Genomic DNA, 27,344 nt, shown 5'->3' on the forward strand with positions numbered 1-27,344 from the left:
AATCTTTTTAAACCAAATTATTCTAGCTTTATTACTTGTTTATCCATTAAAACATTTTAGGCATATAACGTTGAATGCATATTGATGTGCTTTCTTCATATGAAATCTATTTAAAAAATCAGCCAAAAGGTCGAAAAACGTTGTCTGTAAAAAGTCAATGTAAAAAATCTATAAGATGATACTTTTAGCACTTTGGAAGACTCTAAAACTAAGAATTGACTTGTAAAATAAAAATTCCTGATTATTTGTCTGTACTTTTTGAATTCATTAAAGATTTTTAGAGAAGAAAAATGCATCGGAAAGAAAAAATAATCACAATGTAAAACTTTGTAAAGTTCTTATAGCTTTAATGTAATTTAAAAAAAAAAAAGAATGTGCATTACTTAAGTTTTGGGGGTATAGCTCAGTGGCAGAGCATTTGACTGCAGATCAAGAGGTCCTTGGTTCAACTGCGAGTGCCCCCTGAAGATAAATCTTTTTAAACCAAATAATTCTAGCTTTAATACTTGTTTATCCATTAAAACATTTTAGGCATATAACGTTGAATGCATATTGATGTGCTTTCTTCATATGAAATCTATTTAAAAAATCAGCCAAAAGGTCGAAAAACGTTGTCTGTAAAAAGTCAATGTAAAAAATCTATAAGATGATACTTTTAGCACTTTGGAAGACTCTAAAACTAAGAATTGACTTGTAAAATAAAAATTCCTGATTATTTGTCTGTACTTTTTGAATTCATTAAAGATTTTTAAAGAAGAAAAATGCATCGGAAAGAAAAAATAATCACAATGTAAAACTTTGTAAAGTTCTTATAGCTTTAATGTAATTTAAAAAAAAAAAAAAAAAAGTTTGCATTACTTAAGTTTTGGGGGTATAGCTCAGTGGCAGAGCATTTGACTGCAGATCAAGAGGTCCTTGGTTCAACCCCGAGTGCCCCCTGAAGATAAATCTTTTTAAACCAAATTATTCTAGCTTTATTACTTGTTTATCTATTAAAACATTTTAGGCATATAACGTTGAATGCATATTGATGTGCTTTCTTCATATGAAATCTATTTAAAAAATCAGCCAAAAGGTCGAAAAACGTTGTCTGTAAAAAGTCAATGTAAAAAATCTATAAGATGATACTTTTAGCACTTTGGAAGACTCTAAAACTAAGAATTGACTTGTAAAATAAAAATTCCTGATTATTTGTCTGTACTTTTTGAATTCATTAAAGATTTTTAAAGAAGAAAAATGCATCGGAAAGAAAAAATAATCACAATGTAAAACTTTGTAAAGTTCTTATAGCTTTAATGTAATTTAAAAAAAAAAAAAAAAAAGTGTGCATTACTTAAGTTTTGGGGGTATAGCTCAGTGGCAGAGCATTTGACTGCAAATCAAGAGGTCCTTGGTTCAACCCCAAGTGCCCCCTGAAGATAAATCTTTTTAAACCAAATTATTCTAGCTTTATTACTTGTTTATCCATTAAAACATTTTAGGCATATAACGTTGAATGCATATTGATGTGCTTTCTTCATATGAAATCTATTTAAAAAATCAGCCAAAAGGTCGAAAAACGTTGTCTGTAAAAAGTCAATGTAAAAAATCTATAAGATGATACTTTTAGCACTTTGGAAGACTCTAAAACTAAGAATTGACTTGTAAAATAAAAATTCCTGATTATTTGTCTGTACTTTTTGAATTCATTAAAGATTTTTAAAGAAGAAAAATGCATCGGAAAGAAAAAATAATCACAATGTAAAACTTTGTAAAGTTCTTATAGCTTTAATGTAATTTAAAAAAAAAAAAAAAAAAAGTGTGCATTACTTAAGTTTTGGGGGTATAGCTCAGTGGCAGAGCATTTGACTGCAGATCAAGAGGTCCTTGGTTCAACCCCGAGTGCCCCCTGAAGATAAATCTTTTTAAACCAAATTATTCTAGCTTTATTACTTGTTTATCCATTAAAACATTTTAGGCATATAACGTTGAATGCATATTGATGTGCTTTCTTCATATGAAATCTATTTAAAAAATCAGCCAAAAGGTCGAAAAACGTTGTCTGTAAAAAGTCAATGTAAAAAATCTATAAGATGATACTTTTAGCACTTTGGAAGACTCTAAAACTAAGAATTGACTTGTAAAATAAAAATTCCTGATTATTTGTCTGTACTTTTTGAATTCATTAAAGATTTTTAGAGAAGAAAAATGCATCGGAAAGAAAAAATAATCACAATGTAAAACTTTGTAAAGTTCTTATAGCTTTAATGTAATTTAAAAAAAAAAAGAGTGTGCATTACTTAAGTTTTGGGGGTATAGCTCAGTGGCAGAGCATTTGACTGCAGATCAAGAGGTCCTTGGTTCAACTCCGAGTGCCCCCTGAAGATAAATCTTTTTAAACCAAATAATTCTAGCTTTAATACTTGTTAATCCATTAAACATTTTAGGCATATAACGTTGAATGCATATTGATGTGCTTTCTTCATATGAAATCTATTTAAAAAATCAGCCAAAAGGTCGAAAAACGTTGTCTGTAAAAAGTCAATGTAAAAAATCTATAAGATGATACTTTTAGCACTTTGGAAGACTCTAAAACTAAGAATTGACTTGTAAAATAAAAATTCCTGATTATTTGTCTGTACTTTTTGAATTCATTAAAGATTTTTAGAGAAGAAAAATGCATCGGAAAGAAAAAATAATCACAATGTAAAACTTTGTAAAGTTCTTATAGCTTTAATGTAATTAAAAAAAAAAGAAAAAAAGAGGATGCATTACTTAAGTTTTGGGGGTATAGCTCAGTGGCAGAGCATTTGACTGCAGATCAAGAGGTCCTTGGTTCAACTCCGAGTGCCCCCTGAAGATAAATTTTTTTTAAACCAAATTATTCTAGCTTTATTACTTGTTTATCCATTAAAACATTTAAGCATATAACGTTGAATGCATATTGATGTGCTTTCTTCATATGAAATCTATTTAAAAAATCAGCCAAAAGGTCGAAAAACGTCTGTAAAAAGTCAATGTAAAAAATCTATAAGATGATACTTTTAGCACTTTGAAAGACTCTAAAACTAAGAATTGACTTGTAAAATAAAAATTCCTGATTATTTGTCTGTACTTTTTGAATTCATTAAAGATTTTTAAAGAAGAAAAATGCATCGGAAAGAAAAAATAATCACAATGTAAAACTTTGTAAAGTTCTTATAGCTTTAATGTAATTTAAAAAAAAAAAAAAAAAGAGTGTGCATTACTTAAGTTTTGGGGGTATATCTCAGTGGCAGAGCATTTGACTGCAGATCAAGAGGTCCTTAGTTCAACTCCGAGTGCCCCCTGAAGATAAATCTTTTTAAACCAAATAATTCTAGCTTTATTACTTGTTTATCCATTAAAACATTTTAGGCATATAACGTTGAATGCATATTGATGTGCTTTCTTCATATGAAATCTATTTAAAAAATCAGCCAAAAGGTCGAAAAACGTTGTCTGAAAAAGTCAATGTAAAAAATCTATAAGATGATATTTTAGCACTTTGGAAGACTCTAAAACTAAGAATTGACTTGTAAAATAAAAATTCCTGATTATTTGTCTGTACTTTTTGAATTCATTAAAGATTTTTAAAGAAGAAAAATGCATCGGAAAGAAAAAATAATCACAATGTAAAACTTTGTAAAGTTCTTATAGCTTTAATGTAATTTAAAAAAAAAAAAAAAAGAGTGTGCATTACTTAAGTTTTGGGGGTATAGCTCAGTGGCAGAGCATTTGACTGCAGATCAAGAGGTCCTTGGTTCAATTCTGAGTGCCCCCTGAAGATAAATCTTTTTAAACCAAATAATTCTAGCTTTATTACTTGTTTATCCATTAAAACATTTTAGGCATATAACGTTGAATGCATATTGATGTGCTTTCTTCATATGAAATCTATTTAAAAAATCAGCCAAAAGGTCGAAAAACGTTGTCTGAAAAAGTCAATGTAAAAAATCTATAAGATGATACTTTTAGCACTTTGGAAGACTCTAAAACTAAGAATTGACTTGTAAAATAAAAATTCCTTATTATTTGTCTGTACTTTTTTAATTCATTAAAGATTTTTAAAGAAGAAAAATGCATCGGAAAGAAAAAATAATCACAATGTTAAACTTTGTAAAGTTCTTATAGCTTTAATGTAATTTAAAAAAAAAAAAAAAAAAAGTGTGTATTACTTAAGTTTTGGGGGTATAGCTCAGTGGCAGAGCATTTGACTGCAGATCAAGAGGTTCTTGGTTCAACTCCAAGTGCACCCTGAAGACAAATCTTTTTAAACCAAATAATTCTAGCTTTATTACTTCTTTATCCATTAAAACATTTTAGGCATATAACGTTGAATGCATATTGATGTGCTTTCTTCATATGAAATCTATTTAAAAAATCAGCCAAAAGGTCGAAAAACGTTGTCTGTAAAAAGTCAATGTAAAAAATCTATAAGATGATACTTTTAGCACTTTGGAAGACTCTAAAACTAAGAATTGACTTGTAAAATAAAAATTCCTGATTATTTGTCTGTACTTTTTGAATTCATTAAAGATTTTTAGAGAAGAAAAATGCATCGGAAAGAAAAATTAATCACAATGTAAAACTTTGTAAAGTTCTTATAGCTTTAATGTAATTTAAAAAAAAAAAAAAAGAGTGTGCATTGCTTAAGTTTTGGGGGTATAGCTCAGTGGCAGAGCATTTGACTGCAGATCAAGAGGTCCTTGGTTCAACTCCAAGTGCCCCCTGAAGATAAATCTCTTTAAACCAAATTATTCTAGCTTTATTACTTGTTTATCCATTAAAACATTTTAGGCATATAACGTTGAATGCATATTGATGTGCTTTCTTCATATGAAATCTATTTAAAAAATCAGCCAAAAGGTCGAAAAACGTTGTTTGTAAAAAGTTAATGTAAAAAATCTATAAGATGATACTTTTAGCACTTTGAAAGACTCTAAAACTAAGAATTGACTTGTAAAATAAAAATTCCTGATTATTTGTCTGTACTTTTTGAATTCATTAAAGATTTTTAAAGAAGAAAAATGCATCGGAAAGAAAAAATAATCACAATGTAAAACTTTGTAAAGTTCTTATAGCTTTAATGTAATTTAAAAAAAAAAAAAGAGTGTGCATTACTTAAGTTTTGGGGGTATAGCTCAGTGGCAGAGCATTTGACTGCAGATCAAGAGGTCCTTGGTTCAACTCCGAGTGCCCCCTGAAGATAAATCTTTTTAAACCAAATAATTCTAGCTTTATTACTTGTTTATCCATTAAAACATTTTAGGCATATAACGTTGAATGCATATTGATGTGCTTTCTTCATATGAAATCTATTTAAAAAATCAGCCAAAAGGTCGAAAAACGTTGTCTGAAAAAGTCAATGTAAAAAATCTATAAGATGATACTTTTAGCATTTTGGAAGACTCTAAAACTAAGAATTGACTTGTAAAATAAAAATTCCTGATTATTTGTCTGTACTTTTTGAATTCATTAAAGATTTTTAAAGAAGAAAAATGCATCGGAAAGAAAAAATAATCACAATGTAAAACTTTGTAAAGTTCTTATAGCTTTAATGTAATTTAAAAAAAAAAAAAAAAGTGTGTATTACTTAAGTTTTGGGGGTATAGCTCAGTGGCAGAGCATTTGACTGCAGAACAAGAGGTCCTTGGTTCAACTCTGAGTGCGCCCTGAAGATAAATCTTTTTAAACCAAATAATTCTAGCTTTATTACTTGTTTATCCATTAAAACATTTTAGGCATATAACGTTGAATGCATATTGATGTGCTTTCTTCATATGAAATCTATTTAAAAAATCTGCCAAAAGGTCGAAAAACGTTGTCTGTAAAAAGTCAATGTAAAAAATCTATAAGATGATACTTTTAGCACTTTGGAAGACTCTAAAACTAAGAATTGACTTGTAAAATAAAAATTCCTGATTATTTGTCTGTACTTTTTGAATTCATTAAAGATTTTTAGAGAAGAAAAATGCATCGGAAAGAAAAAATAATCACAATGTAAAACTTTGTAAAGTTCTTATAGCTTTAATGTAATTTAAAAAAAAAAAAAAAAAAGAGTGTGCATTACTGAAGTTTTGGGGGTATATCTCAGTGGCAGAGCATTTGACTGCAGATCAAGAGGTCATTGGTTCAACTCCGAGTGCCCCTGAAGATAAATCTTTTTAAACCAAATAATTCTAGCTTTATTACTTGTTTATCCATTAAAACATTTTAGGCATATAACGTTGAATGCATATTGATGTGCTTTCTTCATATGAAATCTATTTAAAAAATCAGCCAAAAGGTCGAAAAACGTTGTCTGAAAAAGTCAATGTAAAAAATCTATAAGATGATACTTTTAGCACTTTGGAAGACTCTAAAACTAAGAATTGACTTGTAAAATAAAAATTCCTGATTATTTGTCTGCACTTTTTGAATTCATTAAAGATTTTTAAAGAAGAAAAATGCATCGGAAAGAAAAAATAATCACAATGTAAAACTTTGTAAAGTTCTTATAGCTTTAATGTAATTTAAAAAAAAAAAAAAAAAAGTGTGTATTACTTAAGTTTTGGGGGTATATCTCAGTGGCAGAGCATTTGACTGCAGATCAAGAGGTCCTTGGTTCAACTCCGAGTGCGCCCTGAAGATAAATCTTTTTAAACCAAATAATTCTAGCTTTATTACTTGTTTATCCATTAAAACATTTTAGGCATATAACGTTGAATGCATATTGATGTGCTTTCTTCATATGAAATCTATTTAAAAAATCTGCCAAAAGGTCGAAAAACGTTGTCTGTAAAAAGTCAATGTAAAAAATCTATAAGATGATACTTTTAGCACTTTGGAAGACTCTAAAACTAAGAATTGACTTGTAAAATAAAAATTCCTGATTATTTGTCTGTACTTTTTGAATTCATTAAAGATTTTTAGAGAAGAAAAATGCATCGGAAAGAAAAATTAATCACAATGTAAAACTTTGTAAAGTTCTTATAGCTTTAATGTAATTTAAAAAAAAAAAAAGAGTGTCCATTACTTAAGTTTTGGGGGTATAGCTCAGTGGCAGCGCATTTGACTGCAGATCAAGAGGTCCTTGGTTCAACTCCGAGTGCCCCCTGAAGATAAATCTTTTTAAACCAAATTATTCTAGCTTTATTACTTGTTTATCCATTAAAACATTTTAGGCATATAACGTTGAATGCATATTGATGTGCTTTCTTCATATGAAATCTATTTAAAAAATCAGCCAAAAGGTCGAAAAACGTTGTCTGAAAAAGTCAATGTAAAAAATCTATAAGATGATACTTTTAGCACTTTGGAAGACTCTAAAACTAAGAATTGACTTGTAAAATAAAAATTCCTGATTATTTGTCTGTACTTTTTGAATTCATTAAAGATTTTTAGAGAAGAAAAATGCATCGGAAAGAAAAAATAATCACAATGTAAAACTTTGTAAAGTTCTTATAGCTTTAATGTAATTAAAAAAAAAAAAAAAAAAGAGTGTGCATTACTGAAGTTTTGGGGGTATATCTCAGTGGCAGAGCATTTGACTGCAGATCAAGAGGTCATTTTTTCAACTCCGAGTGCCCCTGCAGATAAATCTTTTTAAACCAAATAATTCTAGCTTTATTACTTGTTTATCCATTAAAACATTTTAGGCATATAACGTTGAATGCATATTGATGTGCTTTCTTCATATGAAATCTATTTAAAAAATCAGCCAAAAGGTCGAAAAACGTTGTCTGAAAAAGTCAATGTAAAAAATCTATAAGATGATACTTTTAGCACTTTGGAAGACTCTAAAACTAAGAATTGACTTGTAAAATAAAAATTCCTGATTATTTGTCTGCACTTTTTGAATTCATTAAAGATTTTTAAAGAAGAAAAATGCATCGGAAAGAAAAAATAATCACAATGTAAAACTTTGTAAAGTTCTTATAGCTTTAATGTAATTTAAAAAAAAAAAAAAAAAAGTGTGTATTACTTAAGTTTTGGGGGTATATCTCAGTGGCAGAGCATTTGACTACAGATCAAGAGGTCCTTGGTTCAACTCCAAGTGCCCCCTGAAGATAAATCTCTTTAAACCAAATTATTCTAGCTTTATTACTTGTTTATCCATTAAAACATTTTAGGCATATAACGTTGAATGCATATTGATGTGCTTTCTTCATATGAAATCTATTTAAAAAATCAGCCAAAAGGTCGAAAAACGTTGTTTGTAAAAAGTTAATGTAAAAAATCTATAAGATGATACTTTTAGCACTTTGAAAGACTCTAAAACTAAGAATTGACTTGTAAAATAAAAATTCCTGATTATTTGTCTGTACTTTTTGAATTCATTAAAGATTTTTAAAGAAGAAAAATGCATCGGAAAGAAAAAATAATCACAATGTAAAACTTTGTAAAGTTCTTATAGCTTTAATGTAATTTAAAAAAAAAAAAAAAGTGTGCATTACTTAAGTTTTGGGGGTATAGCTCAGTGGCAGAGCATTTGACTGCAGATCAAGAGGTCCTTGGTTCAACTCCGAGTGCCCCCTGAAGATAAATCTTTTTAAACCAAATAATTCTAGCTTTATTACTTGTTTATCCATTAAAACATTTTAGGCATATAACGTTGAATGCATATTGATGTGCTTTCTTCATATGAAATCTATTTAAAAAATCAGCCAAAAGGTCGAAAAACGTTGTCTGAAAAAGTCAATGTTAAAAATCTATAAGATGATACTTTTAGCACTTTGGAAGACTCTAAAACTAAGAATTGACTTGTAAAATAAAAATTCCTGATTATTTGTCTGTACTTTTTGAATTCATTAAAGATTTTTAAAGAAGAAAAATGCATCGGAAAGAAAAAATAATCACAATGTAAAACTTTGTAAAGTTCTTATAGCTTTAATGTAATTTAACAAAAAAAAAAAAAAAGTGTGCATTACTTTAGTTTTGGGGGTATAGCTCAGTGGCAGAGCATTTGACTGAAGACCAAGAGGTCGTTGGTTCAACTCCGAGTGCCCCCTGAAGATAAAACTTTTTAAACCAAATAATTCTAGCTTTATTACTTGTTTATAAATTAAAACATTTTAGGCATATAACGTTGAATGCATATTGATGTGCTTTCTTCATATGAAATCTATTTAAAAAATCAGCCAAAAGGTCGAAAAACGTTGTCTGTAAAAAGTCAATGTAAAAAATCTATAAGATGATACTTTTAGCACTTTGGAAGACTCTAAAACTAAGAATTGACTTGTAAAATAAAAATTCCTGATTATTTGTCTGTACTTTTTGAATTCATTAAAGATTTTTAGAGAAGAAAAATGCATCGGAAAGAAAAAATAATCACAATGTAAAACGTTGTAAAGTTCTTATAGCTTTAATGTAATTTAAAAAAAAAAAAAAAAAAAAGCGGATGCATTACTTAAGTTTTGGGGGTATAGCTCAGTGGCAGAGCATTTGACTGCAGATCAAGAGGTCCTTGGTTCAACTCCGAGTGCCCCATGAAGATAAATCTTTTTAAACCAAATAATTCTAGCTTTATTACTTGTTTATCCATTAAAACATTTTAGGCATATAACGTTGAATGCATATTGATGTGCTTTCTTCATATGAAATCTATTTAAAAAATCAGCCAAAAGGTCGAAAAATGTTGTCTGTAAAAAGTCAATGTAAAAAATCTATAAGATGATACTTTTAGCACTTTGGAAGACTCTAAAACTAAGAATTGACTTGTAAAATAAAAATTCCTGATTATTTGTCTGTACTTTTTGAATTCATTAAAGATTTTTAGAGAAGAAAAATGCATCGGAAAGAAAAATGAATCACAATGTAAAACTTTGTAAAGTTCTTATAGCTTTAATGTAATTTAAAAAAAAAAAAAAAAAAGAGTGTGCATTACTTAAGTTTTGGGGGAATAGCTCAGTGGCAGAGCATTTGACTGCAGATCAAGAGGTCCTTGGTTCAACTCCAAGTGCACCCTGAAGACAAATCTTTTTAAACCAAATAATTCTAGCTTTATTACTTGTTTATCCATTAAAACATTTTAGGCATATAACGTTGAATACATATTGATGTGCTTTCTTCATATGAAATCTATTTAAAAAATCAGCCAAAAGGTCGAAAAACGTTGTCTGTAAAAAGTCAATGTAAAAAAATCTATAAGATGATACTTTTAGCACTTTGGAAGACTCTAAAACTAAGAATTGACTTGTAAAATAAAAATTCCTGATTATTTGTCTGTACTTTTTGAATTCATTAAAGATTTTTAGAGAAGAAAAATGCATCGGAAAGAAAAATTAATCACAATGTAAAACTTTGTAAAGTTCTTATAGCTTTAATGTAATTTAAAAAAAAAAAAAGAGTGTGCATTACTTAAGTTTTGGGGGTATATCTCAGTGGCAGCGCATTTGACTGCAGATCAAGAGGTCCTTGGTTCAACTCCGAGTGCCCCCTGAAGATAAATCTTTTTAAACCAAATTATTCTAGCTTTATTACTTGTTTATCCATTAAAACATTTTAGGCATATAACGTTGAATGCATATTGATGTGCTTTCTTCATATGAAATCTATTTAAAAAATCAGCCAAAAGGTCGAAAAACGTTGTCTGAAAAAGTCAATGTAAAAAATCTATAAGATGATACTTTTAGCACTTTGGAAGACTCTAAAACTAAGAATTGACTTGTAAAATAAAAATTCCTGATTATTTGTCTGTACTTTTTGAATTCATTAAAGATTTTTAGAGAAGAAAAATGCATCGGAAAGAAAAAATAATCACAATGTAAAACTTTGTAAAGTTCTTATAGCTTTAATGTAATTTAAAAAAAAAAAAAAAAAGAGTGTGCATTACTGAAGTTTTGGGGGTATATCTCAGTGGCAGAGCATTTGACTGCAGATCAAGAGGTCATTGGTTCAACTCCGAGTGCCCCTGAAGATAAATCTTTTTAAACCAAATAATTCTAGCTTTATTACTTGTTTATCCATTAAAACATTTTAGGCATATAACGTTGAATGCATATTGATGTGCTTTCTTCATATGAAATCTATTTAAAAAATCAGCCAAAAGGTCGAAAAACGTTGTCTGAAAAAGTCAATGTAAAAAATCTATAAGATGATACTTTTAGCACTTTGGAAGACTCTAAAACTAAGAATTGACTTGTAAAATAAAAATTCCTGATTATTTGTCTGCACTTTTTGAATTCATTAAAGATTTTTAAAGAAGAAAAATGCATCGGAAAGAAAAAATAATCACAATGTAAAACTTTGTAAAGTTCTTATAGCTTTAATGTAATTTAAAAAAAAAAAAAAAAAAGTGTGTATTGCTTAAGTTTTGGGGGTATATCTCAGTGGCAGAGCATTTGACTGCAGATCAAGAGGTCCTTGGTTCAACTCCGAGTGCGCCCTGAAGATAAATCTTTTTAAACCAAATAATTCTAGCTTTATTACTTGTTTATCCATTAAAACATTTTAGGCATATAACGTTGAATGCATATTGATGTGCTTTCTTCATATGAAATCTATTTAAAAAATCAGCCAAAAGGTCGAAAAACGTTGTCTGAAAAAGTCAATGTTAAAAATCTATAAGATGATACTTTTAGCACTTTGGAAGACTCTAAAACTAAGAATTGACTTGTAAAATAAAAATTCCTGATTATTTGTCTGTACTTTTTGAATTCATTAAAGATTTTTAAAGAAGAAAAATGCATCGGAAAGAAAAAATAATCACAATGTAAAACTTTGTAAAGTTCTTATAGCTTTAATGTAATTTAACAAAAAAAAAAAAAAAGTGTGCATTACTTTAGTTTTGGGGGTATAGCTCAGTGGCAGAGCATTTGACTGAAGACCAAGAGGTCGTTGGTTCAACTCCGAGTGCCCCCTGAAGATAAATCTTTTTAAACCAAATAATTCTAGCTTTATTACTTGTTTATAAATTAAAACATTTTAGGCATATAACGTTGAATGCATATTGATGTGCTTTCTTCATATGAAATCTATTTAAAAAATCAGCCAAAAGGTCGAAAAACGTTGTCTGTAAAAAGTCAATGTAAAAAATCTATAAGATGATACTTTTAGCACTTTGGAAGACTCTAAAACTAAGAATTGACTTGTAAAATAAAAATTCCTGATTATTTGTCTGTACTTTTTGAATTCATTAAAGATTTTTAGAGAAGAAAAATGCATCGGAAAGAAAAAATAATCACAATGTAAAACGTTGTAAAGTTCTTATAGCTTTAATGTAATTTAAAAAAAAAAAAAAAAAAAAGCGGATGCATTACTTAAGTTTTGGGGGTATAGCTCAGTGGCAGAGCATTTGACTGCAGATCAAGAGGTCCTTGGTTCAACTCCGAGTGCCCCATGAAGATAAATCTTTTTAAACCAAATAATTCTAGCTTTATTACTTGTTTATCCATTAAAACATTTTAGGCATATAACGTTGAATGCATATTGATGTGCTTTCTTCATATGAAATCTATTTAAAAAATCAGCCAAAAGGTCGAAAAATGTTGTCTGTAAAAAGTCAATGTAAAAAATCTATAAGATGATACTTTTAGCACTTTGGAAGACTCTAAAACTAAGAATTGACTTGTAAAATAAAAATTCCTGATTATTTGTCTGTACTTTTTGAATTCATTAAAGATTTTTAGAGAAGAAAAATGCATCGGAAAGAAAAATGAATCACAATGTAAAACTTTGTAAAGTTCTTATAGCTTTAATGTAATTTAAAAAAAAAAAAAAAAAAGAGTGTGCATTACTTAAGTTTTGGGGGAATAGCTCAGTGGCAGAGCATTTGACTGCAGATCAAGAGGTCCTTGGTTCAACTCCAAGTGCACCCTGAAGACAAATCTTTTTAAACCAAATAATTCTAGCTTTATTACTTGTTTATCCATTAAAACATTTTAGGCATATAACGTTGAATACATATTGATGTGCTTTCTTCATATGAAATCTATTTAAAAAATCAGCCAAAAGGTCGAAAAACGTTGTCTGTAAAAAGTCAATGTAAAAAAATCTATAAGATGATACTTTTAGCACTTTGGAAGACTCTAAAACTAAGAATTGACTTGTAAAATAAAAATTCCTGATTATTTGTCTGTACTTTTTGAATTCATTAAAGATTTTTAGAGAAGAAAAATGCATCGGAAAGAAAAATTAATCACAATGTAAAACTTTGTAAAGTTCTTATAGCTTTAATGTAATTTAAAAAAAAAAAAAGAGTGTGCATTACTTAAGTTTTGGGGGTATATCTCAGTGGCAGCGCATTTGACTGCAGATCAAGAGGTCCTTGGTTCAACTCCGAGTGCCCCCTGAAGATAAATCTTTTTAAACCAAATTATTCTAGCTTTATTACTTGTTTATCCATTAAAACATTTTAGGCATATAACGTTGAATGCATATTGATGTGCTTTCTTCATATGAAATCTATTTAAAAAATCAGCCAAAAGGTCGAAAAACGTTGTCTGAAAAAGTCAATGTAAAAAATCTATAAGATGATACTTTTAGCACTTTGGAAGACTCTAAAACTAAGAATTGACTTGTAAAATAAAAATTCCTGATTATTTGTCTGTACTTTTTGAATTCATTAAAGATTTTTAGAGAAGAAAAATGCATCGGAAAGAAAAAATAATCACAATGTAAAACTTTGTAAAGTTCTTATAGCTTTAATGTAATTTAAAAAAAAAAAAAAAAAGAGTGTGCATTACTGAAGTTTTGGGGGTATATCTCAGTGGCAGAGCATTTGACTGCAGATCAAGAGGTCATTGGTTCAACTCCGAGTGCCCCTGAAGATAAATCTTTTTAAACCAAATAATTCTAGCTTTATTACTTGTTTATCCATTAAAACATTTTAGGCATATAACGTTGAATGCATATTGATGTGCTTTCTTCATATGAAATCTATTTAAAAAATCAGCCAAAAGGTCGAAAAACGTTGTCTGAAAAAGTCAATGTAAAAAATCTATAAGATGATACTTTTAGCACTTTGGAAGACTCTAAAACTAAGAATTGACTTGTAAAATAAAAATTCCTGATTATTTGTCTGCACTTTTTGAATTCATTAAAGATTTTTAAAGAAGAAAAATGCATCGGAAAGAAAAAATAATCACAATGTAAAACTTTGTAAAGTTCTTATAGCTTTAATGTAATTTAAAAAAAAAAAAAAAAAAGTGTGTATTGCTTAAGTTTTGGGGGTATATCTCAGTGGCAGAGCATTTGACTGCAGATCAAGAGGTCCTTGGTTCAACTCCGAGTGCGCCCTGAAGATAAATCTTTTTAAACCAAGTAATTCTAGCTTTATTACTTGTTTATCCATTAAAACATTTTAGGCATATAACGTTGAATGCATATTGATGTGCTTTCTTCATATGAAATCTATTTAAAAAATCTGCCAAAAGGTCGAAAAACGTTGTCTGTAAAAAGTCAATGTAAAAAATCTATAAGATGATACTTTTAGCACTTTGGAAGACTCTAAAACTAAGAATTGACTTGTAAAATAAAAATTCCTGATTATTTGTCTGTACTTTTTGAATTCATTAAAGATTTTTAGAGAAGAAAAATGCATCGGAAAGAAAAATTATTCACAATGTAAAACTTTGTAAAGTTCTTATAGCTTTAATGTAATTTAAAAAAAAAAAAAGAGTGTGCATTACTTAAGTTTTGGGGGTATAGCTCAGTGGCAGCGCATTTGACTGCAGATCAAGAGGTCCTTGGTTCAACTCCGAGTGCCCCCTGAAGATAAATCTTTTTAAACCAAATTATTCTAGCTTTATTACTTGTTTATCCATTAAAACATTTTAGGCATATAACGTTGAATGCATATTGATGTGCTTTCTTCATATGAAATCTATTTAAAAAATCAGCCAAAAGGTCGAAAAACGTTGTCTGAAAAAGTCAATGTAAAAAATCTATAAGATGATACTTTTAGCACTTTGGAAGACTCTAAAACTAAGAATTGACTTGTAAAATAAAAATTCCTGATTATTTGTCTGTACTTTTTGAATTCATTAAAGATTTTTAGAGAAGAAAAATGCATCGGAAAGAAAAAATAATCACAATGTAAAACTTTGTAAAGTTCTTATAGCTTTAATGTAATTAAAAAAAAAAAAAAAAAAGAGTGTGCATTACTGAAGTTTTGGGGGTATATCTCAGTGGCAGAGCATTTGACTGCAGATCAAGAGGTCATTTTTTCAACTCCGAGTGCCCCTGCAGATAAATCTTTTTAAACCAAATAATTCTAGCTTTATTACTTGTTTATCCATTAAAACATTTTAGGCATATAACGTTGAATGCATATTGATGTGCTTTCTTCATATGAAATCTATTTAAAAAATCAGCCAAAAGGTCGAAAAACGTTGTCTGAAAAAGTCAATGTAAAAAATCTATAAGATGATACTTTTAGCACTTTGGAAGACTCTAAAACTAAGAATTGACTTGTAAAATAAAAATTCCTGATTATTTGTCTGCACTTTTTGAATTCATTAAAGATTTTTAAAGAAGAAAAATGCATCGGAAAGAAAAAATAATCACAATGTAAAACTTTGTAAAGTTCTTATAGCTTTAATGTAATTTAAAAAAAAAAAAAAAAAAGTGTGTATTACTTAAGTTTTGGGGGTATATCTCAGTGGCAGAGCATTTGACTACAGATCAAGAGGTCCTTGGTTCAACTCCAAGTGCCCCCTGAAGATAAATCTCTTTAAACCAAATTATTCTAGCTTTATTACTTGTTTATCCATTAAAACATTTTAGGCATATAACGTTGAATGCATATTGATGTGCTTTCTTCATATGAAATCTATTTAAAAAATCAGCCAAAAGGTCGAAAAACGTTGTTTGTAAAAAGTTAATGTAAAAAATCTATAAGATGATACTTTTAGCACTATGAAAGACTCTAAAACTAAGAATTGACTTGTAAAATAAAAATTCCTGATTATTTGTCTGTACTTTTTGAATTCATTAAAGATTTTTAAAGAAGAAAAATGCATCGGAAAGAAAAAATAATCACAATGTAAAACTTTGTAAAGTTCTTATAGCTTTAATGTAATTTAAAAAAAAAAAAAAAGCGGGTGCATTACTTAAGTTTTGGGGGTATAGCTCAGTGGCAGAGCATTTGACTGCAGATCAAGAGGTCCTTGGTTCAACTCCGAGTGCCCCCTGAAGATAAATCTTTTTAAACCAAATAATTCTAGCTTTATTACTTGTTTATCCATTAAAACATTTTAGGCATATAACGTTGAATGCATATTGATGTGCTTTCTTCATATGAAATCTATTTAAAAAATCAGCCAAAAGGTCGAAAAACGTTGTCTGAAAAAGTCAATGTTAAAAATCTATAAGATGATACTTTTAGCACTTTGGAAGACTCTAAAACTAAGAATTGACTTGTAAAATAAAAATTCCTGATTATTTGTCTGTACTTTTTGAATTCATTAAAGATTTTTAAAGAAGAAAAATGCATCGGAAAGAAAAAATAATCACAATGTAAAACTTTGTAAAGTTCTTATAGCTTTAATGTAATTTAACAAAAAAAAAAAAAAAGTGTGCATTACTTTAGTTTTGGGGGTATAGCTCAGTGGCAGAGCATTTGACTGAAGACCAAGAGGTCGTTGGTTCAACTCCGAGTGCCCCCTGAAGATAAATCTTTTTAAACCAAATAATTCTAGCTTTATTACTTGTTTATAAATTAAAACATTTTAGGCATATAACGTTGAATGCATATTGATGTGCTTTCTTCATATGAAATCTATTTAAAAAATCAGCCAAAAGGTCGAAAAACGTTGTCTGTAAAAAGTCAATGTAAAAAATCTATAAGATGATACTTTTAGCACTTTGGAAGACTCTAAAACTAAGAATTGACTTGTAAAATAAAAATTCCTGATTATTTGTCTGTACTTTTTGAATTCATTAAAGATTTTTACAGAAGAAAAATGCATCGGAAAGAAAAAATAATCACAATGTAAAACTTTGTAAAGTTCTTATAGCTTTAATGTAATTTAAAAAAAAAAAAAAAAAAGAGGGTGCATTACTTAAGTTTTGGGGGTATAGCTCAGTGGCAGAGCATTTGACTGCAGATCAAGAGGTCCTTGGTTCAACTCCAAGTGCGCCCTGAAGATAAATCTTTTTAAACCAAATAATTCTAGCTTTATTACTTGTTTATCCATTAAAACATTTTAGGCATATAACGTTGAATGCATATTGATGTGCTTTCTTCATATGAAATCTATTTAAAAAATCAGCCAAAAGGTCGAAAAACGTTGTCTGTAAAAAGTCAATGTAAAAAATCTATAAGATGATACTTTTAGCACTTTGGAAGACTCTAAAACTAAGAATTGACTTGTAAAATAAAAATTCCTGATTATTTGTCTGTACTTTTTGAATTCATTAAAGATTTTTAGAGAAGAAAAATGCATCGGAAAGAAAAAATAATCACAATGTAAAACTTTGTAAAGTTCTTATGGCTTTAATGTAATTTAAAAAAAAAAAAAAAAAAAGAGGGTACATTACTTAAGTTTTGGGGGTATAGCTCAGTGGCACAGCATTTGACTGCAGATCAAGAGGTCCTTGGTTCAACTCCGAGTGCGCCCTGAAGATAAATCTTTTTAAACCAAATAATTCTAGCTTTATTACTTGTTTATCCATTAAAACATTTTAGGCATATAACGTTGAATGCTTATTGATGTGCTTTCTTCATATGAAATCTATTTAAAAGAACAGCCAAAAGGTCGAAAAACGTTGTCTGTAAAAAGTCAATGTAAAAAATCTATAAGATGATACTTTTAGCACTTTGGAAGACTCTAAAACTAAGAATTGACTTGTAAAATAAAAATTCCTGATTATTTGTCTGTACTTTTTGAATTCATTAAAGATTTTTACAGAAGAAAAATGCATCGGAAAGAAAAAATAATCACAATGTAAAACTTTGTAAAGTTCTTATAGCTTTAATGTAATTTAAAAAAAAAAAAAAAAAGAGGGTGCATTACTTAAGTTTTGGGGGTATAGCTCAGTGGCAGAGCATTTGACTGCAGATCAAAAGGTCCTTGGTTCAACTCCGAGTGCCCCCTGAAGATAAATCTTTTTAAACCAAATAATTCTAGCTTTATTACTTGTTTATCCATTAAAACATTTTAGGCATATAACGTTGAATGCATATTGATGTGCTTTCTTCATATGAAATCTATTTAAAAAATCAGCCAAAAGGTCGAAAAACGTTGTCTGAAAAAGTCAATGTAAAAAATCTATAAGATGATACTTTTAGAACTTTGGAACACTCTAAAACTAAGAATTGACTTGTAAAATAAAAATTACTGATTATTTGTCTGTACTTTTTGAATTCATTAAAGATTTTTAGAGAAGAAAAATGCTTCGGAAAGAAAGAATAATCACAATGTAAAACGTTGTAAAGTTCTTATAGCTTTAATGTAATTTAAAAAAAAAAAAAAAAAAAAGCGGGTGCATTACTTAAGTTTTGGGGGTATAGCTCAGTGGCAGAGCATTTGACTGCAGATCAAGAGATCCTTGGTTCAACTCCGAGTGCCCCATGAAGATAAATCTTTTTAAACCAAATAATTCTAGCTTTATTACTTGTTTATCCATTAAAACATTTTAGGCATATAACGTTGAATGCATATTGATGTGCTTTCTTCATATGAAATCTATTTAAAAAATCAGCCAAAAGGTCGAAAAACGTTGTCTGTAAAAAGTCAATGTAAAAAATCTATAAGATGATACTTTTAGCACTTTGGAAGACTCTAAAACTAAGAATTGACTTGTAAAATAAAAATTCCTGATTATTTGTCTGTACTTTTTGAATTCATTAAAGATTTTTAGAGAAGAAAAATGCATCGGAAAGAAAAAATAATCACAATGTAAAACTTTGTAAAGTTCTTATGGCTTTAATGTAATTTAAAAAAAAAAAAAAAAAAAGAGGGTACATTACTTAAGTTTTGGGGGTATAGCTCAGTGGCACAGCATTTGACTGCAGATCAAGAGGTCCTTGGTTCAACTCCGAGTGCGCCCTGAAGATAAATCTTTTTAAACCAAATAATTCTAGCTTTATTACTTGTTTATCCATTAAAACATTTTAGGCATATAACGTTGAATGCTTATTGATGTGCTTTCTTCATATGAAATCTATTTAAAAGAACAGCCAAAAGGTCGAAAAACGTTGTCTGTAAAAAGTCAATGTAAAAAATCTATAAGATGATACTTTTAGCACTTTGGAAGACTCTAAAACTAAGAATTGACTTGTAAAATAAAAATTCCTGATTATTTGTCTGTACTTTTTGAATTCATTAAAGATTTTTACAGAAGAAAAATGCATCGGAAAGAAAAAATAATCACAATGTAAAACTTTGTAAAGTTCTTATAGCTTTAATGTAATTTAAAAAAAAAAAAAAAAAGAGGGTGCATTACTTAAGTTTTGGGGGTATAGCTCAGTGGCAGAGCATTTGACTGCAGATCAAAAGGTCCTTGGTTCAACTCTGAGTGCCCCCTGAAGATAAATCTTTTTAAACCAAATAATTCTAGCTTTATTACTTGTTTATCCATTAAAACATTTTAGGCATATAACGTTGAATACATATTGATGTGCTTTCTTCATATGAAATCTATTTAAAAAATCAGCCAAAAGGTCGAAAAACGTTGTCTGTAAAAAGTCAATGTAAAAAAATCTATAAGATGATACTTTTAGCACTTTGGAAGACTCTAAAACTAAGAATTGACTTGTAAAATAAAAATTCCTGATTATTTGTCTGTACTTTTTGAATTCATTAAAGATTTTTAGAGAAGAAAAATGCATCGGAAAGAAAAATTAATCACAATGTAAAACTTTGTAAAGTTCTTATAGCTTTAATGTAATTTAAAAAAAAAAAAAGAGTGTGCATTACTTAAGTTTTGGGGGTATATCTCAGTGGCAGCGCATTTGACTGCAGATCAAGAGGTCCTTGGTTCAACTCCGAGTGCCCCCTGAAGATAAATCTTTTTAAACCAAATTATTCTAGCTTTATTACTTGTTTATCCATTAAAACATTTTAGGCATATAACGTTGAATGCATATTGATGTGCTTTCTTCATATGAAATCTATTTAAAAAATCAGCCAAAAGGTCGAAAAACGTTGTCTGAAAAAGTCAATGTAAAAAATCTATAAGATGATACTTTTAGCACTTTGGAAGACTCTAAAACTAAGAATTGACTTGTAAAATAAAAATTCCTGATTATTTGTCTGTACTTTTTGAATTCATTAAAGATTTTTAGAGAAGAAAAATGCATCGGAAAGAAAAAATAATCACAATGTAAAACTTTGTAAAGTTCTTATAGCTTTAATGTAATTTAAAAAAAAAAAAAAAAAGAGTGTGCATTACTGAAGTTTTGGGGGTATATCTCAGTGGCAGAGCATTTGACTGCAGATCAAGAGGTCATTGGTTCAACTCCGAGTGCCCCTGAAGATAAATCTTTTTAAACCAAATAATTCTAGCTTTATTACTTGTTTATCCATTAAAACATTTTAGGCATATAACGTTGAATGCATATTGATGTGCTTTCTTCATATGAAATCTATTTAAAAAATCAGCCAAAAGGTCGAAAAACGTTGTCTGAAAAAGTCAATGTAAAAAATCTATAAGATGATACTTTTAGCACTTTGGAAGACTCTAAAACTAAGAATTGACTTGTAAAATAAAAATTCCTGATTATTTGTCTGCACTTTTTGAATTCATTAAAGATTTTTAAAGAAGAAAAATGCATCGGAAAGAAAAAATAATCACAATGTAAAACTTTGTAAAGTTCTTATAGCTTTAATGTAATTTAAAAAAAAAAAAAAAAAAGTGTGTATTGCTTAAGTTTTGGGGGTATATCTCAGTGGCAGAGCATTTGACTGCAGATCAAGAGGTCCTTGGTTCAACTCCGAGTGCGCCCTGAAGATAAATCTTTTTAAACCAAGTAATTCTAGCTTTATTACTTGTTTATCCATTAAAACATTTTAGGCATATAACGTTGAATGCATATTGATGTGCTTTCTTCATATGAAATCTATTTAAAAAATCTGCCAAAAGGTCGAAAAACGTTGTCTGTAAAAAGTCAATGTAAAAAATCTATAAGATGATACTTTTAGCACTTTGGAAGACTCTAAAACTAAGAATTGACTTGTAAAATAAAAATTCCTGATTATTTGTCTGTACTTTTTGAATTCATTAAAGATTTTTAGAGAAGAAAAATGCATCGGAAAGAAAAATTATTCACAATGTAAAACTTTGTAAAGTTCTTATAGCTTTAATGTAATTTAAAAAAAAAAAAAGAGTGTGCATTACTTAAGTTTTGGGGGTATAGCTCAGTGGCAGCGCATTTGACTGCAGATCAAGAGGTCCTTGGTTCAACTCCGAGTGCCCCCTGAAGATAAATCTTTTTAAACCAAATTATTCTAGCTTTATTACTTGTTTATCCATTAAAACATTTTAGGCATATAACGTTGAATGCATATTGATGTGCTTTCTTCATATGAAATCTATTTAAAAAATCAGCCAAAAGGTCGAAAAACGTTGTCTGAAAAAGTCAATGTAAAAAATCTATAAGATGATACTTTTAGCACTTTGGAAGACTCTAAAACTAAGAATTGACTTGTAAAATAAAAATTCCTGATTATTTGTCTGTACTTTTTGAATTCATTAAAGATTTTTAGAGAAGAAAAATGCATCGGAAAGAAAAAATAATCACAATGTAAAACTTTGTAAAGTTCTTATAGCTTTAATGTAATTAAAAAAAAAAAAAAAAAAGAGTGTGCATTACTGAAGTTTTGGGGGTATATCTCAGTGGCAGAGCATTTGACTGCAGATCAAGAGGTCATTTTTTCAACTCCGAGTGCCCCTGCAGATAAATCTTTTTAAACCAAATAATTCTAGCTTTATTACTTGTTTATCCATTAAAACATTTTAGGCATATAACGTTGAATGCATATTGATGTGCTTTCTTCATATGAAATCTATTTAAAAAATCAGCCAAAAGGTCGAAAAACGTTGTCTGAAAAAGTCAATGTAAAAAATCTATAAGATGATACTTTTAGCACTTTGGAAGACTCTAAAACTAAGAATTGACTTGTAAAATAAAAATTCCTGATTATTTGTCTGCACTTTTTGAATTCATTAAAGATTTTTAAAGAAGAAAAATGCATCGGAAAGAAAAAATAATCACAATGTAAAACTTTGTAAAGTTCTTATAGCTTTAATGTAATTTAAAAAAAAAAAAAAAAAAGTGTGTATTACTTAAGTTTTGGGGGTATATCTCAGTGGCAGAGCATTTGACTACAGATCAAGAGGTCCTTGGTTCAACTCCAAGTGCCCCCTGAAGATAAATCTCTTTAAACCAAATTATTCTAGCTTTATTACTTGTTTATCCATTAAAACATTTTAGGCATATAACGTTGAATGCATATTGATGTGCTTTCTTCATATGAAATCTATTTAAAAAATCAGCCAAAAGGTCGAAAAACGTTGTTTGTAAAAAGTTAATGTAAAAAATCTATAAGATGATACTTTTAGCACTATGAAAGACTCTAAAACTAAGAATTGACTTGTAAAATAAAAATTCCTGATTATTTGTCTGTACTTTTTGAATTCATTAAAGATTTTTAAAGAAGAAAAATGCATCGGAAAGAAAAAATAATCACAATGTAAAACTTTGTAAAGTTCTTATAGCTTTAATGTAATTTAAAAAAAAAAAAAAAGCGGGTGCATTACTTAAGTTTTGGGGGTATAGCTCAGTGGCAGAGCATTTGACTGCAGATCAAGAGGTCCTTGGTTCAACTCCGAGTGCCCCCTGAAGATAAATCTTTTTAAACCAAATAATTCTAGCTTTATTACTTGTTTATCCATTAAAACATTTTAGGCATATAACGTTGAATGCATATTGATGTGCTTTCTTCATATGAAATCTATTTAAAAAATCAGCCAAAAGGTCGAAAAACGTTGTCTGAAAAAGTCAATGTTAAAAATCTATAAGATGATACTTTTAGCACTTTGGAAGACTCTAAAACTAAGAATTGACTTGTAAAATAAAAATTCCTGATTATTTGTCTGTACTTTTTGAATTCATTAAAGATTTTTAAAGAAGAAAAATGCATCGGAAAGAAAAAATAATCACAATGTAAAACTTTGTAAAGTTCTTATAGCTTTAATGTAATTTAACAAAAAAAAAAAAAAAGTGTGCATTACTTTAGTTTTGGGGGTATAGCTCAGTGGCAGAGCATTTGACTGAAGACCAAGAGGTCGTTGGTTCAACTCCGAGTGCCCCCTGAAGATAAATCTTTTTAAACCAAATAATTCTAGCTTTATTACTTGTTTATAAATTAAAACATTTTAGGCATATAACGTTGAATGCATATTGATGTGCTTTCTTCATATGAAATCTATTTAAAAAATCAGCCAAAAGGTCGAAAAACGTTGTCTGTAAAAAGTCAATGTAAAAAATCTATAAGATGATACTTTTAGCACTTTGGAAGACTCTAAAACTAAGAATTGACTTGTAAAATAAAAATTCCTGATTATTTGTCTGTACTTTTTGAATTCATTAAAGATTTTTACAGAAGAAAAATGCATCGGAAAGAAAAAATAATCACAATGTAAAACTTTGTAAAGTTCTTATAGCTTTAATGTAATTTAAAAAAAAAAAAAAAAAAGAGGGTGCATTACTTAAGTTTTGGGGGTATAGCTCAGTGGCAGAGCATTTGACTGCAGATCAAGAGGTCCTTGGTTCAACTCCAAGTGCGCCCTGAAGATAAATCTTTTTAAACCAAATAATTCTAGCTTTATTACTTGTTTATCCATTAAAACATTTTAGGCATATAACGTTGAATGCATATTGATGTGCTTTCTTCATATGAAATCTATTTAAAAAATCAGCCAAAAGGTCGAAAAACGTTGTCTGTAAAAAGTCAATGTAAAAAATCTATAAGATGATACTTTTAGCACTTTGGAAGACTCTAAAACTAAGAATTGACTTGTAAAATAAAAATTCCTGATTATTTGTCTGTACTTTTTGAATTCATTAAAGATTTTTAGAGAAGAAAAATGCATCGGAAAGAAAAAATAATCACAATGTAAAACTTTGTAAAGTTCTTATGGCTTTAATGTAATTTAAAAAAAAAAAAAAAAAAAGAGGGTACATTACTTAAGTTTTGGGGGTATAGCTCAGTGGCACAGCATTTGACTGCAGATCAAGAGGTCCTTGGTTCAACTCCGAGTGCGCCCTGAAGATAAATCTTTTTAAACCAAATAATTCTAGCTTTATTACTTGTTTATCCATTAAAACATTTTAGGCATATAACGTTGAATGCTTATTGATGTGCTTTCTTCATATGAAATCTATTTAAAAGAACAGCCAAAAGGTCGAAAAACGTTGTCTGTAAAAAGTCAATGTAAAAAATCTATAAGATGATACTTTTAGCACTTTGGAAGACTCTAAAACTAAGAATTGACTTGTAAAATAAAAATTCCTGATTATTTGTCTGTACTTTTTGAATTCATTAAAGATTTTTACAGAAGAAAAATGCATCGGAAAGAAAAAATAATCACAATGTAAAACTTTGTAAAGTTCTTATAGCTTTAATGTAATTTAAAAAAAAAAAAAAAAAGAGGGTGCATTACTTAAGTTTTGGGGGTATAGCTCAGTGGCAGAGCATTTGACTGCAGATCAAAAGGTCCTTGGTTCAACTCCGAGTGCCCCCTGAAGATAAATCTTTTTAAACCAAATAATTCTAGCTTTATTACTTGTTTATCCATTAAAACATTTTAGGCATATAACGTTGAATGCATATTGATGTGCTTTCTTCATATGAAATCTATTTAAAAAATCAGCCAAAAGGTCGAAAAACGTTGTCTGAAAAAGTCAATGTAAAAAATCTATAAGATGATACTTTTAGAACTTTGGAACACTCTAAAACTAAGAATTGACTTGTAAAATAAAAATTACTGATTATTTGTCTGTACTTTTTGAATTCATTAAAGATTTTTAGAGAAGAAAAATGCTTCGGAAAGAAAGAATAATCACAATGTAAAACGTTGTAAAGTTCTTATAGCTTTAATGTAATTTAAAAAAAAAAAAAAAAAAAAGCGGGTGCATTACTTAAGTTTTGGGGGTATAGCTCAGTGGCAGAGCATTTGACTGCAGATCAAGAGATCCTTGGTTCAACTCCGAGTGCCCCATGAAGATAAATCTTTTTAAACCAAATAATTCTAGCTTTATTACTTGTTTATCCATTAAAACATTTTAGGCATATAACGTTGAATGCATATTGATGTGCTTTCTTCATATGAAATCTATTTAAAAAATCAGCCAAAAGGTCGAAAAACGTTGTCTGTAAAAAGTCAATGTAAAAAATCTATAAGATGATACTTTTAGCACTTTGGAAGACTCTAAAACTAAGAATTGACTTGTAAAATAAAAATTCCTGATTATTTGTCTGTACTTTTTGAATTCATTAAAGATTTTTAGAGAAGAAAAATGCATCGGAAAGAAAAAATAATCACAATGTAAAACTTTGTAAAGTTCTTATGGCTTTAATGTAATTTAAAAAAAAAAAAAAAAAAAGAGGGTACATTACTTAAGTTTTGGGGGTATAGCTCAGTGGCACAGCATTTGACTGCAGATCAAGAGGTCCTTGGTTCAACTCCGAGTGCGCCCTGAAGATAAATCTTTTTAAACCAAATAATTCTAGCTTTATTACTTGTTTATCCATTAAAACATTTTAGGCATATAACGTTGAATGCTTATTGATGTGCTTTCTTCATATGAAATCTATTTAAAAGAACAGCCAAAAGGTCGAAAAACGTTGTCTGTAAAAAGTCAATGTAAAAAATCTATAAGATGATACTTTTAGCACTTTGGAAGACTCTAAAACTAAGAATTGACTTGTAAAATAAAAATTCCTGATTATTTGTCTGTACTTTTTGAATTCATTAAAGATTTTTACAGAAGAAAAATGCATCGGAAAGAAAAAATAATCACAATGTAAAACTTTGTAAAGTTCTTATAGCTTTAATGTAATTTAAAAAAAAAAAAAAAAAGAGGGTGCATTACTTAAGTTTTGGGGGTATAGCTCAGTGGCAGAGCATTTGACTGCAGATCAAAAGGTCCTTGGTTCAACTCTGAGTGCCCCCTGAAGATAAATCTTTTTAAACCAAATAATTCTAGCTTTATTACTTGTTTATCCATTAAAACATTTTAGGCATATAACGTTGAATGCATATTGATGTGCTTTCTTCATATGAAATCTATTTAAAAAATCAGCCAAAAGGTCGAAAAACGTTGTCTGAAAAAGTCAATGTAAAAAATCTATAAGATGATACTTTTAGAACTTTGGAACACTCTAAAACTAAGAATTGACTTGTAAAATAAAAATTACTGATTATTTGTCTGTACTTTTTGAATTCATTAAAGATTTTTAGAGAAGAAAAATGCTTCGGAAAGAAAGAATAATCACAATGTAAAACGTTGTAAAGTTCTTATAGCTTTAATGTAATTTAAAAAAAAAAAAAAAAAAAAGCGGTGCATTACTTAAGTTTTGGGGGTATAGCTCAGTGGCAGAGCATTTGACTGCAGATCAAGAGATCCTTGGTTCAACTCCGAGTGCCCCATGAAGATAAATCTTTTTAAACCAAATAATTCTAGCTTTATTACTTGTTTATCCATTAAAACATTTTAGGCATATAACGTTGAATGCATATTGATGTGCTTTCTTCATATGAAATCTATTTAAAAAATCAGCCAAAAGGTCGAAAAACGTTGTCTGTAAAAAGTCAATGTAAAAAATCTATAAGATGATACTTTTAGCACTTTGGAAGACTCTAAAACTAAGAATTGACTTGTAAAATAAAAATTCCTGATTATTTGTCTGTACTTTTTGAATTCATTAAAGATTTTTAGAGAAGAAAAATGCATCGGAAAGAAAAAATAATCACAATGTAAAACTTTGTAAAGTTCTTATAGCTTTAATGTAGTTTAAAAAAAAAAAAAGAGGGTGCATTACTTAAGTTTTGGGGGTATAGCTCAGTGGCAGAGCATTTGACTGCAGATCAAAAGGTCCTTGGTTCAACTCCGAGTGCCCCCTGAAGATAAATCTTTTTAAACCAAATAATTCTAGCTTTATTACTTGTTTATCCATTAAAACATTTTAGGCATATAACGTTGAATGCATATTGATGTGCTTTCTTCATATGAAATCTATTTAAAAAATCAGCCAAAAGGTCGAAAAACGTTGTCTGAAAAAGTCAATGTAAAAAATCTATAAGATGATACTTTTAGCACTTTGGAAGACTCTAAAACTAAGAATTGACTTGTAAAATAAAAATTCCTGATTATTTGTCTGTACTTTTTGAATTCATTAAAGATTTTTACAGAAGAA

General features: G+C 28.7%; 21 non-coding genes across 21 annotated transcripts; all 21 read left to right on the forward strand.

Moving 5' to 3' along the window:
• The first annotated feature begins 867 nt into the window (after window positions 1-867).
• Window positions 868-939, forward strand: TRNAC-GCA (transfer RNA cysteine (anticodon GCA)). The gene has a single exon. It is a non-coding gene; the product is annotated as a tRNA-Cys (tRNA).
• Window positions 940-1,342: 403 nt separating this feature from the next.
• TRNAC-GCA (transfer RNA cysteine (anticodon GCA)) lies at window positions 1,343-1,414 on the forward strand. The gene has a single exon. It is a non-coding gene; the product is annotated as a tRNA-Cys (tRNA).
• A 404-nt stretch (window positions 1,415-1,818) lies between these two features.
• Window positions 1,819-1,890, forward strand: TRNAC-GCA (transfer RNA cysteine (anticodon GCA)). The gene has a single exon. It is a non-coding gene; the product is annotated as a tRNA-Cys (tRNA).
• Window positions 1,891-2,288: 398 nt separating this feature from the next.
• TRNAC-GCA (transfer RNA cysteine (anticodon GCA)) lies at window positions 2,289-2,360 on the forward strand. Its single transcript has one exon. It is a non-coding gene; the product is annotated as a tRNA-Cys (tRNA).
• A 403-nt stretch (window positions 2,361-2,763) lies between these two features.
• On the forward strand, window positions 2,764-2,835 carry TRNAC-GCA (transfer RNA cysteine (anticodon GCA)). The gene has a single exon. It is a non-coding gene; the product is annotated as a tRNA-Cys (tRNA).
• An 874-nt stretch (window positions 2,836-3,709) lies between these two features.
• Window positions 3,710-3,781, forward strand: TRNAC-GCA (transfer RNA cysteine (anticodon GCA)). The gene has a single exon. It is a non-coding gene; the product is annotated as a tRNA-Cys (tRNA).
• An 877-nt stretch (window positions 3,782-4,658) lies between these two features.
• Window positions 4,659-4,730, forward strand: TRNAC-GCA (transfer RNA cysteine (anticodon GCA)). Its single transcript has one exon. It is a non-coding gene; the product is annotated as a tRNA-Cys (tRNA).
• Window positions 4,731-5,130: 400 nt separating this feature from the next.
• TRNAC-GCA (transfer RNA cysteine (anticodon GCA)) lies at window positions 5,131-5,202 on the forward strand. Its single transcript has one exon. It is a non-coding gene; the product is annotated as a tRNA-Cys (tRNA).
• A 2,770-nt stretch (window positions 5,203-7,972) lies between these two features.
• TRNAC-ACA (transfer RNA cysteine (anticodon ACA)) lies at window positions 7,973-8,044 on the forward strand. The gene has a single exon. It is a non-coding gene; the product is annotated as a tRNA-Cys (tRNA).
• A 400-nt stretch (window positions 8,045-8,444) lies between these two features.
• Window positions 8,445-8,516, forward strand: TRNAC-GCA (transfer RNA cysteine (anticodon GCA)). The gene has a single exon. It is a non-coding gene; the product is annotated as a tRNA-Cys (tRNA).
• Window positions 8,517-8,918: 402 nt separating this feature from the next.
• On the forward strand, window positions 8,919-8,990 carry TRNAF-GAA (transfer RNA phenylalanine (anticodon GAA)). The gene has a single exon. It is a non-coding gene; the product is annotated as a tRNA-Phe (tRNA).
• A 2,779-nt stretch (window positions 8,991-11,769) lies between these two features.
• TRNAF-GAA (transfer RNA phenylalanine (anticodon GAA)) lies at window positions 11,770-11,841 on the forward strand. The gene has a single exon. It is a non-coding gene; the product is annotated as a tRNA-Phe (tRNA).
• A 3,725-nt stretch (window positions 11,842-15,566) lies between these two features.
• On the forward strand, window positions 15,567-15,638 carry TRNAC-ACA (transfer RNA cysteine (anticodon ACA)). Its single transcript has one exon. It is a non-coding gene; the product is annotated as a tRNA-Cys (tRNA).
• A 402-nt stretch (window positions 15,639-16,040) lies between these two features.
• Window positions 16,041-16,112, forward strand: TRNAC-GCA (transfer RNA cysteine (anticodon GCA)). Its single transcript has one exon. It is a non-coding gene; the product is annotated as a tRNA-Cys (tRNA).
• Window positions 16,113-16,514: 402 nt separating this feature from the next.
• On the forward strand, window positions 16,515-16,586 carry TRNAF-GAA (transfer RNA phenylalanine (anticodon GAA)). Its single transcript has one exon. It is a non-coding gene; the product is annotated as a tRNA-Phe (tRNA).
• Window positions 16,587-17,945: 1,359 nt separating this feature from the next.
• On the forward strand, window positions 17,946-18,017 carry TRNAC-GCA (transfer RNA cysteine (anticodon GCA)). The gene has a single exon. It is a non-coding gene; the product is annotated as a tRNA-Cys (tRNA).
• Window positions 18,018-22,218: 4,201 nt separating this feature from the next.
• TRNAC-ACA (transfer RNA cysteine (anticodon ACA)) lies at window positions 22,219-22,290 on the forward strand. Its single transcript has one exon. It is a non-coding gene; the product is annotated as a tRNA-Cys (tRNA).
• Window positions 22,291-22,692: 402 nt separating this feature from the next.
• Window positions 22,693-22,764, forward strand: TRNAC-GCA (transfer RNA cysteine (anticodon GCA)). The gene has a single exon. It is a non-coding gene; the product is annotated as a tRNA-Cys (tRNA).
• Window positions 22,765-23,166: 402 nt separating this feature from the next.
• Window positions 23,167-23,238, forward strand: TRNAF-GAA (transfer RNA phenylalanine (anticodon GAA)). Its single transcript has one exon. It is a non-coding gene; the product is annotated as a tRNA-Phe (tRNA).
• A 1,359-nt stretch (window positions 23,239-24,597) lies between these two features.
• Window positions 24,598-24,669, forward strand: TRNAC-GCA (transfer RNA cysteine (anticodon GCA)). The gene has a single exon. It is a non-coding gene; the product is annotated as a tRNA-Cys (tRNA).
• Window positions 24,670-26,978: 2,309 nt separating this feature from the next.
• Window positions 26,979-27,050, forward strand: TRNAC-GCA (transfer RNA cysteine (anticodon GCA)). The gene has a single exon. It is a non-coding gene; the product is annotated as a tRNA-Cys (tRNA).
• Window positions 27,051-27,344: the final 294 nt, after the last annotated feature.

Source organism: Phyllobates terribilis, unplaced genomic scaffold, assembly GCF_046119375.1.
Source record: "Phyllobates terribilis strain yellow unplaced genomic scaffold, ASM4611937v1 Scaffold_1__5_contigs__length_1240528914, whole genome shotgun sequence".
Taxonomy (NCBI): Eukaryota; Metazoa; Chordata; class Amphibia; order Anura; family Dendrobatidae; genus Phyllobates; species Phyllobates terribilis.